Consider the following 10,883-nt stretch of genomic DNA (forward strand, 5'->3'; position numbering starts at 1 on the left):
ACGATGATGGAGGTTTCTGTAACCTTATGATTACATTTGTGATCACTATTCATGCTGCATTTTGACTGTTTTAGATGCTATTCTTTTGAGTCTCTTTTTTTACATTTAACATTAAGGAAGTTGCCTTTTTCTTCAAATCTTGAGCAGTTGATTCTAAATTTTCTGTGTTGCTTTTGGCTTTATAAATGAGGTTTTTTGAAGGTGTTGATTTAGATGGTCTTTTGATTTGTTGCTTTAATAGTTATTGCTGACTTGGGAATTGCTAAAGTTGAAAGTTATATTTGGATATGATAAGGCTGAGAAAAGAAACTCTCTTGGCATTGTTTCATTTTCACTTTGGACTTGATGTTCCTATTTCTATTTTTGATCTGAATTGCTCCTTTTAGTGGCTGATCGCTCTCTTTTTTGAACAAGATGGACAAAGTAGCCTAGCTTTCTTGTACCTCTATTGAATGTATTATTGGTTGCTCAATTTTTAATCATTCTTCCTGATCGATAGATATATGTTCTATCTAGGGGCATTTTGGAACATCTTATTTAGATGCTTTTACTCATTAAAGGGCTCAAGAAAAACCATCCAAGATGATGTTGATTGTAATTTTGCACTGCTAGGTCTCCATCTTGAGTCTCTCTGTAGTTTGTTCTTCTTTTCCATTACAGGATGATGATAAAGTTTCTTTGCATCATTGTGAAGATTATGTGATTTCTTTTATTATTGTTTGTTTTGCCTTCTGATATTCTTTCTAAGTCTTGTTTAGTTTTGGGGTTTATCTTTTTAGTGGTCATATAATTCTCCCAACTTTCAATAAGGTGTGGAACAAAGTCAGAAGCTTCTTTCACTATCTCAATCCTCCTAGAGAATCCCCTTGACTCCATTTTTCTATGCTTAATGCCATTCATTTTGAATGCTGCTCTTAGTTTTTGTTAGTTTTGGTTTTGGGGGTGTGTGGTTGCTCTCAGATCTGAAAATTCAATGGCTTCCTCTTGGTCCATTTTAGCTTTGCTTGATGGCCTTGATTGGCTACAGTAAGTAATGATAGATTCTGCATTTCAAATTTCATTTTATGATGATCCTATCATTTTTCTAAGCGTAATGCAGCCCTCTTTTATAAGAGATTAGTTCTTTGATCTTTGTATGGATCTCTTGAATCATCCTTTGGAGCACTTGGTGCTCTTGCCTGACCAAATGATGTTCCTTAGATTGTTTGGTTTTAGTTTTGGTAGACATGTTTGGATTTTGAATTTGAAAAATTTTTAGCTAGTTTTTTGGTTCTGTTCTATTATCTCTATTGATTGTATTATGCTACACTCTATGATAACTCTTATCTTCTCTTTTTGAGCTTAACACAGCCTTTTATTTTAGAGGTTACTATACAAATCACTGTTTGCATCCCCTGGTTTACTCTCAGGATCATTTGGTAGCACTCAAAAATAGTATTCCATCACTTTCGCTAGCTACATCTTACAATGATGGATTCTATAATTTCTATGTGCCTTTATGCTGAACTTTCTTCTCCCTGAGCCTTAATATAGCTCTTTATCTGGGAGGTCATCTCTCAGATTGTCATTATTAAGGCACATATTCTTATCATCTTTGCTTCTTGTAGTGCTTATAATTAAAATATACCTCTTATATTCAACTTTTACTTTTTATTTTTTTTACTATTGTACATATTCTACATTGAATAAATTTAGTGTCCTATGGAGCTCACTGCTCCTATGACTTCTTTTCATCAAAAAAAAAAAAAAACTTCTACCATGAGATATTATTTTCAAATTAAATGGCCATCAATCAAAATATCATAGAATTTTAAATTAAATGGTCATTATTGGAAAAATAATAATAATTCTCCAAGACAACATAAAAAACAGAGAAAGTGACTGTTACCCAGCTATGCAACCCAAGAGGGGGGGTGAATTGGGTTTTTAAAAAATCTAAGGTTAACTTATGTCTTATGAAAAATATTTAACAATAGCTAAATAAATAAGAAGAGTATAGTTGATTCAAGGCTAAAGATTAAATGCAAGAATGCAAATGAATAAGGAAGTTCTAAAGTAGAGCAATTAGGCACAACACAAATAAAAGGATTTATAGTGGTTCGGTGCCAACCTTGCACCTACATCCACTCCCCAAGCTCCTACTTGAAAATTTCAATCCACTAACTTGTATTCAACCTGAATACAAACGTCGGAAACTCCGACTCTAGCTATCCCAAGCTAGTCCACTTGTTTTCCGGATACAAGCCAACCCAATACACTCCGATTCAAGGTTCGGATCAATCTTTCCTTGTTTTGAAATCCTTCCAAAACAAAAACAATAACTCAAACAAAGTATAACAATGAATAGCACAAATAAGTACAAAGGAAGCTCTTTTAATGAGCAAATAAGGCTTTAAATACACTTTACTCAAAGAGAAGAAGACTCTTTTCGATTTTCTCAAGGTGGTTGGAGACTTGAATGTGCACTTGAGGAGTTGGTGAGCTTGGATTAAAGACTTCTTGAATGATTTGAGTGAGCTCTTGCTTAGGACTGAAAAGTTTGCTTGAAATTCCCTTTTCAAAATCTCTCTTCTTTTTTTTTTCTTGATGATTCCTACCTTTTTGTCCCTTTTATAGCTTTAAAAAATGGTGGAGAATAATCTGGGCTGAAATAGAGCCATTAGACCATATTAAATGAGCATTAAAAGCACTTAAAATGGGTTAAAAACTAATCATTGCGGAACAATCCCGTCACAGGGGTCGACTCATGGGTCGACCTCTGTGGAAAAACAACAGAAAATAACCAGAAAATAAGGTTCTGTAATTTTTGGCCTAAAAATAGCAGAGGTCGACTCATGCCTTGGGGGTCGACTCATGGGTCGACTCACAGGGTGTGCCAAGCCTGTGCCGGCCAAAAAGTGTGCGTGCCAATCAGCTCATGTGCCATGAGTCGACTCATGGGTCGACTCATATTTTTCAAACATGCATATCTTTCAAAATACAAGTCCAAAAATAATAAAATTTTCACCAATGGATCACAAATCTTTTGTTCTATCACTTGATGCTTTCAAATCAGGATTTGGTAAAATTATGATTTTGCCCCTGAAAAGCAATAAGTCTTTTTCAAACGAAAATCATTAGTACCCCTTCAAATACTTTGTAATCATCAAAATCAATCCAAGGAGCAACAATCTCCCCCTTTTTGATGATGACAAAATACTTGAGCAAAAGCATATATATGAAACAATGAGCATGAATTTCAAAGGAATGAAATGCATTATAGGTAGTTTGAAGATAAATAGGAAATTGGCTACCAACCTGAAAATTACTTATAAGTGCATTTGCTTGAAAAGAAGATTGATTCTTTTGGCATGTGATACATGTGCCCATTTGCTTGTGTTGCTCATTTGCCTAACAATTTGCCTATTACTTAATAATTTAAAAATTTGCTCATTTGATTATATGATTTTGGTATCAGAGCAAATTTTTTTTTTTTTTTTGTTATCAGAGCAAAGCAGAATTTACCTAAGAATGTTGATCTTTGCTCATTTGAAAATATCTCATTTGCTCATTTGCTTGTTTTTCAATTGCTTAACATCTTGAAAATTTGCTCATTTGATTATTTAATTTTGGTACCAGAGCATGTCTAAGAATTAATTTTAAAGTTTGCTCATTTACTTTTGCTTAACAATTTACTCAACTTGCTTTTGATTCTATAATTTCTCCCCCTTTTTGACAGCATCAACAAAAATTGTTTACTCCCCCTTTTTCTTTGAATACATTTTCTCTTTTTCTTTCTTTTGATGGAATTAATTTTACTAATGTTACTTCGTTAGCTTCTTTTACTAACATTAATTTTACTAATTGCGTATTGTTTTACTCCCCCTGAATACAGCAGTCATAAAAAATATACCATTGGATATCAAGTATTTTAAGCATGCACACAATTGAAAGTAACTCAATTTGAAGGTTATACAATAAAAGTCAAAGAGTAAATATATATAATCAAAAAGTGACTGATACCATATAGTTGTTCCAATACATATACCAAAATATAAAAGTCAATCAGTCAACATCATTACATGGCCCAAAAGATAGATCCTAGAAAGAGACAAAAGACAAGACTAACTACAAGGATCTAGTAGAGCTCATGACTAGATGGATCAGAGTCAGATGTATCGGAGATGGGGTTGGGAGATGAAGGATCACGACCAAGGACTCATCCTCTACCCCGTCTGTCTCTGCCATAAGTGGAGGTGCTGGCACGAGTGGGTGGGCGAGATGATCCTGAAGGCTGAGAAGCAACAGACTGAACTGCAAGAGAGAGTCTGATAGTGTCTAGATGGTTCAGAGCTCTCGAAACAGACTGTAGCAGTGCAGTGAACTGGGTGGATGCATGCTCACTAGAGCCTCTGATCTCTCTCCTCAGGAAATCAAATCCACTCTCCAATACTCCTCTAAGTCTGGCTGCCTCCATAGATAGGTCTGAGACCTCAGTGGTGCACTCCTGTGGCTGTGGACATGCCAGAGCTAACACTTATCCCTGCAAGTCAAGTACTCTCCCAGTCAGTCTCAATATATAATCCTCAAGCTGTTGAATGCGAACTGACTGATCTGAGATCATCTGGAAGACAGTGGAGATGTGAGGGATCAAAGTCTGATCAGATGCATCAAGTGATGTGGATCCCTATGCAAAAGCTGAAGTGCCCCACTGTCGAGAAAGTAAGGAAGCCATATGCTGAGAGATCATCTCAATCTGGTCATTAGCCAATCTGATCTCTGAGGGATGTGCTCTGCTGTCTGGCTGCTGAACTGGAGTGTGCCTCCTAGTAGACTCTGAAGGGCCAGCCTCTGGATCTGAAACAAACTGAATGTCTGGCGATGCTGCCCTGATGTCATGGAGAGGTGATGAAGGACCTTCTTCTTCAGCTCTGTCCTCAACTCTCTCTTCTGCACCCTTAATCCAACCACCATCAGTCCTAGTAAATCCCATGCGGTGCAAAGTATGTTGGTTGATGGTGTCAGAGTGAGAAAGCCTAGCTGATGCCTTCCCCTCAAAACTAACTCCAAACCTCCTGAATACCAATGTGAGGGCCATACCGAAAGGCAGATGTGCCTTGGATCTTTTCAGGGTTTCCCTCATGGCTTCTATCATTAATGCAGGGAGGTTTAGGAGGGTTTGGGTAATCACATGAAACATGATGCAGATATCTTTGCCTGAGAGGAGGTCATGTCTACCACTTCTTGGGAAGAAAAGTTTTGTTACCAATTGATGTAAAATCCTCATCTCAATGGACAGGATCTTGGCCTCTAGTTTATTTAGACTTTCCGAGAAGGTTCCTCCTAAAATCACATTAATTCCTTCTTCCTTGACTGGGAGTTCCATGTTTGAATATCCCTCACAGGGCAAATAAAAAATCTCTCCCAAAAGTACAGGATCTAAACAGATATCAATATCCTTAATAGTGGATGTTACTGTTCCATTGCCATAGCACAAGTTCAGATAAAATTCCCTAACCAAATCCACATAGGTAACTTCTTTAATTGAACAGTAAAATCCCCAACCTTGATTTTTGATTTTTGAACCAATGGAGAACCCCTCTTTTTCAAAAAATCTGAAGTCTACATTTTTTTCGGGTTCTACCTTTCTAACAGATAAGAGAATTTTACTGGGGCTCAATGGAGACTGAGAAGAACCTGGAGCGGATGCCGAAGCAGGAATGGAAGCAGAAGAGGTCTGAGAAGCTTGTCTTTTCCTGCGCACGCCCTCTTCCAACTCACGGACCGACTTTCTTCTTTGTGGGAGCTTCATTTTTGGAGCCATTTCCACCACCAGAGCAAGCAAGGAGACTTGGGAGATCAAATGTGTGAGGAGATAGAGGGTTATTAGGGGATGAATAGGGATTTTTAGAGGGGAGAAACCCCGATTTGGAGGTGAAGGGTAGGAGCTAGGGCACGCTCCAACCACTCCAATCAAGGGGAAAAAATGCGAATAGCTCGGTTCCCAAGGGGCGATTTGAGGTGGAGGGGTGATGGGAGAAAGATCTTGGGGGTAGACCTTGGATTTGGAGAGGAAGAAGAAGAGGACTTTGGGTTTTGGAGGGAGGAAGATGAAGATGGAGTGGGTCGGCTCATGAATGGGATTTTAATCAAAAAGAGAGCAACCCATGGGATTTTGGCCGAAAATTGCAAGTATGCCATTGGGTCGACCCTAGGGGGTCGACTCATGATTTACAAAATTTCAAGAAAATGATGAACAAATTCTAAAAAAATTCTAAACTCTGAGAGAAGGATATTTGCTCTATGAACAGTTATGAGAATGATAATTTTGAGCTTTTAGGTCCAAGAGAAATGATGGGAATTGAGTTCAAAGAATTTTTAACATTGATTCCTTAGAATCAAAGAGATATTTAAGCAGATGGATCAAGAATTCCTAGTTCTCTCCTAATTTCACAGAATCTATCTTCACTTAGGGCCTTTGTAAAGATGTCGGCTAATTATTTTTCAGTACATACATAGTCAAAAATTATATCTTTATTTTGAACATGTTCTCTTATAAAATGATATCTGATTTCAATATGTTTAGACCTAGAATGCTAAATTGGATTTTTAGTAAGATTTATGGCACTGGTGTTATCACATCTTATGGGTGTTTCATTAAGTTTAATACCAAAATCTTCGAGTTGTTGCTTAATCCACAAGATTTGAGCACAACAACTTTCGGCTGCAATGTATTCGGCCTCGGTCGTAGACAGTGCTACCAAATTTTGTTTCTTGCTAAACCAGGAGATTAGGTTAACTCCAAGAAATTGGCAAGTTCCACTAGTGCTTTTTCTATCTAATCTACATCCAGCAAAATCAGCATCTGAATATCCTATTAAATCAATTAATGAGTCCTTAGAGTATCATAGTCCTAGAGTTTGAGTACCATTTAAATATCTAAGGATTCTTTTGACAGCATTCAAGTGAGATTCTTTAGGATTAGATTGAAATCTAGCACACAGACAAACACTAAATATGATATCAGGTCTACTTGCAGTTAAATATAATAGAGAGCCAATCATACCTCTATAATATTTTAAGTCTACACTTTTACCTTCTTCATCCTTATCAAGCTTACATCAAGGGCTCATGGGTGTGCCAATTGCTTTGGAGTTCTCCATTTCAAATCTTTTGAGTAATTCCTTTGTGTACTTGCTTTGGGTGATGGAGATTCTTTCTTTTGTTTGTTTGATTTGGAGTCCGAGGAAGAATGTAAGTTCTTCTATCATGCTCATCTCGAACTCCCCCTGCATGAGCTTAGCAAAGTCTTGACAAAGAGATTCATTAGTAGACCCAAAAATAATGTCATCTACATATATTTGTATAACTAATATATCATCTTGATTTCTTTTAATGAAAAGGATTATGTCTACATTACCTCTTGAAAAACTATTATTAAGTAAAAATTTACTTAGCCTATCATACCAAGCCCTGGGTACTTGTTTCAAACCATATAAAGCTTTATTTAATTTAAAAACATGATTAGGAAAAGCATGATTTTCAAAATCTGGGGGTTGTTCTACATAGACTTCTTCAGTAATATATCCATTCAAAAATATACTTTTGACATCCATTTGAAATAATTTAAATTTCATAAAGCAAGCATATGCAAGTAGAAGTCTAATTGCCTCTAATCTAGCAACAGGTGCAAAGGTCTCATCAAAATCAATTCTTTCTTCTTGATTATAATCTTTAGCAACCAATCTTGCTTTGTTTCTTATTACATTTTCATGTTCATCTAATTTATTCCTAAAAACTCATTTTGTGCCAATTATTGAATAATTTTTAGGTCTTGATACTAAAGTCCATACATTATTTCTTTCAAATTGATTAAGTTCCTCTTGCATTGCATTAATCCAATTATAATCATTTTCAGCTTCTTCAATAGTTTTAGGTTCAAGATGAGAGACAAAAGTACAATGATTGAATGCATCTTTAAGTGAAGAATGAGTTCTTACCTCATGTATAGGATCACCAATAATTAGCTCCTTAGGATGATTGTGAACATACCTCCATTCTTTGGGTAGGTCATTTGTACCTTGAGGTTGTTCTTGATGTTCTTCACCTCCCTTATCCTGTTTGTCTTCATGTTCCTCATCATCTTGAATTGTTGAATCCTTCAGAGTGATCTCCTTCATTCTTTCTATAAGAGGATCTGCATCATCAACACCTTCATTCTTCCTTGAAGGAAGATCATTAGATTCATCAAAGACAACATGTATTGACTCTTCTACTACTAAGATTCTTTTGTTAAAAATCTTAAAAGCTTTACTAGTGGAGGAGTAACCAAGAAAAATTGCTTCATCTGATTTTGCATCAAATTTTTCAAGTCTTTCTTTACCATTATTTAATACAAAACATCGGCAACCAAAAATATGAAAATATGCAATATTAGGTTTTCTTCCTTTCCAAAGCTCATAGGGGGTTTTCTTTAAAATTTATCTAATCAAAGCACGATTTAAGATGTAACATGCTGTGTTAATTGCTTCCACCCAAAAATATCTTGGAAGGTTGCTTTCACATAGCATGGTATGGGTCATTTCTTCTAAGATTCTATTTTTTCTTTCTACTATCCCATTTTGTTGGGGTGTCCTAGGTGCAGAGAAATTATGGCCTATTCCTTTTTCATCACAAAATTTTTCAAAGTCTTGATTTTCAAATTCAGTTCCATGATTACTTCGAATATTTTGAATTGAAAATCCTTTCTCATTAGTGACTTTTCGATAAAATCTAGTGAAAACTTGAAAAGTTTCATCTTTGTGTGCTAAAAAGAAAACCCATGTAAAACGAGAGAAATTATCAATTATTACAAAACCATATCATTTTTCTCCTAGACTAGTAGTTCTAGTAGGTCCAAATAAATCCATGTGCAATAGCTCTAAAGGTCTAGAGGTTGAAACAATATTTTTAGATTTAAATGAAACTCTTGTTTGTTTACCTAGTTGGCATGCATCACAAATTCTATCCTTTTCAAAATTTAATTTTGGCAAACCAAGAACCAATTCTTTCTTAATTAATTTTGAAAGTGAATGCATGCTAATATGTGCAAGCCTACGATGCCAAAGCCAACTAGTCTCATTAATCTTGACATTCAAAGATAGTAGGCATTGCATGTTTATCTTGGATAGATCATTCAAATCTACCATATAAATATTATCATGTCTATGTCCAACAAATTTAATGCCTTCATTAATAGGACTAGTTACAATACAAACAGAAGATTCAAAAATAACTTTATATCTTTTATCACAAAATTGACTAATGCTTAGTAAATTATGCTTTAAACCATCTACTAACAAAATATTTTCAATGTATTTGGAGGGAGTGATACCAATGTTACCTATACCGATGATCTTTCCTTTACCATTGTCTCCAAAGGTGACCATCCCTCCATTCTTTGCATCAAGAGTGATGAATTGGGATTCATCACCAGTCATGTATCTCGAGCAACCGCTATCAAGATACCATTTTCTGTTTCCTCCTTGGGATGCTAGACACATCTGCAGGCAAAAGTCAAGTTTTTATTTTAGATACCCAAGCTTTCTTGGATCCTTTTTGGTTAGTCATCATGGTTCCTTTTGGAACCCATATTTTCTTTACATTTGAGTTTGCAGATTTGTTAGAGAAGCAAGTGTATGACTTATGTCCTACTCTACCACATTTGAAGCAAGTAATATTAGAAGACTTGTTACTTAAAGAATTTACATAGATATTTTTCAGATACTTTTATTTCTTCAAGGGGTTATAGCCAAGTCCAGCCTTATCATACATGGCCTTTTGATTTTCAAGAATCATATTAAGGTTATTAGAACTCAAGGTGAATTTTTCAACTAATGATTTTAGCTTGGCAATTTTATTCTTTAAACTTTGATTTTCTTGAAGCAGGATAGATTTTTCAATTGAAATGCTTTCATTTTATTTCAGTAAAGATTGATTTTTCGATTTTAGATCTTTGTTCTTTATCCCTAGTTTCTTTAGTTCATCAACTGAATCACAAAAAGCTTCATGCAGTTCTTCAAATGTAAAGTCACTAGGAGTTTCAAAAATTACCTCATTTTCATGTGCCATAAGGCACAGGTTGGCTTGTTCAGTCGAGTCTTCCTCTTCGGAGCTTGAGTCATCACTCCCACTCCAAGTGGCCATCATGGCCTTCTTCTTGTACTTCTTGGGACCCTTCTTCAGTTATGGGCATTCGGACTTGAAGTATCCCGATTTCTTGCACTCATAGCAGATAAGGGGTTGGTCTTTATCTTTTTCTTTGCTCTGTTCTCCTTTTGTGAATGGCCTCTTCCTCATCCCTTATTTCTTTTTTCTCAAAAACTTCTTGAACCTTCGGGTAATGAGTGCCATCTCTTCATCTTGCTCTTCATTTTCGGTGTCATCGATTTCTTCATCTGGTGGAGCTGTGAATTTGAGGATGATTATTCTCTTCTTTTTGACTTCTTTCTCTTGATGTTGTTTCATGCTCAGCTCATGAGTCATCAATGATCTAAGAAGCTCTTCCAAGGGTAGAATGTTCAAGTCTTTGGCTTCTTGGATGGCGGTCACTTTGGCTTCCCAAGTTCTTGGTAAGGATCTGAGAATCTTTCTTACAAGTTCACTGTTAGAATAGGACTTACCAAGACTCTTTAAACTATTTATAATATCAGTAAAGCGAGTAAACATTTCAATTATGGACTCATCATGCTCCATTTTAAACAATTCATATTTATGCATGAGCATGTTAATTTTGGACTCCTTTACTTGATTGGTTTCTTCATGGGTTACTTCTAACCTATCCCATATTTCTTTAGCAGACAAGCAAGTTGAAATATGATTAAATTCGTTGGCATCAAGAGCACAATATAGAACATTCATAGCTT

This window comes from Elaeis guineensis, chromosome 3 (assembly GCF_000442705.2).
Source record: "Elaeis guineensis isolate ETL-2024a chromosome 3, EG11, whole genome shotgun sequence".
Lineage (NCBI taxonomy): Eukaryota > Viridiplantae > Streptophyta > Magnoliopsida > Arecales > Arecaceae > Elaeis > Elaeis guineensis.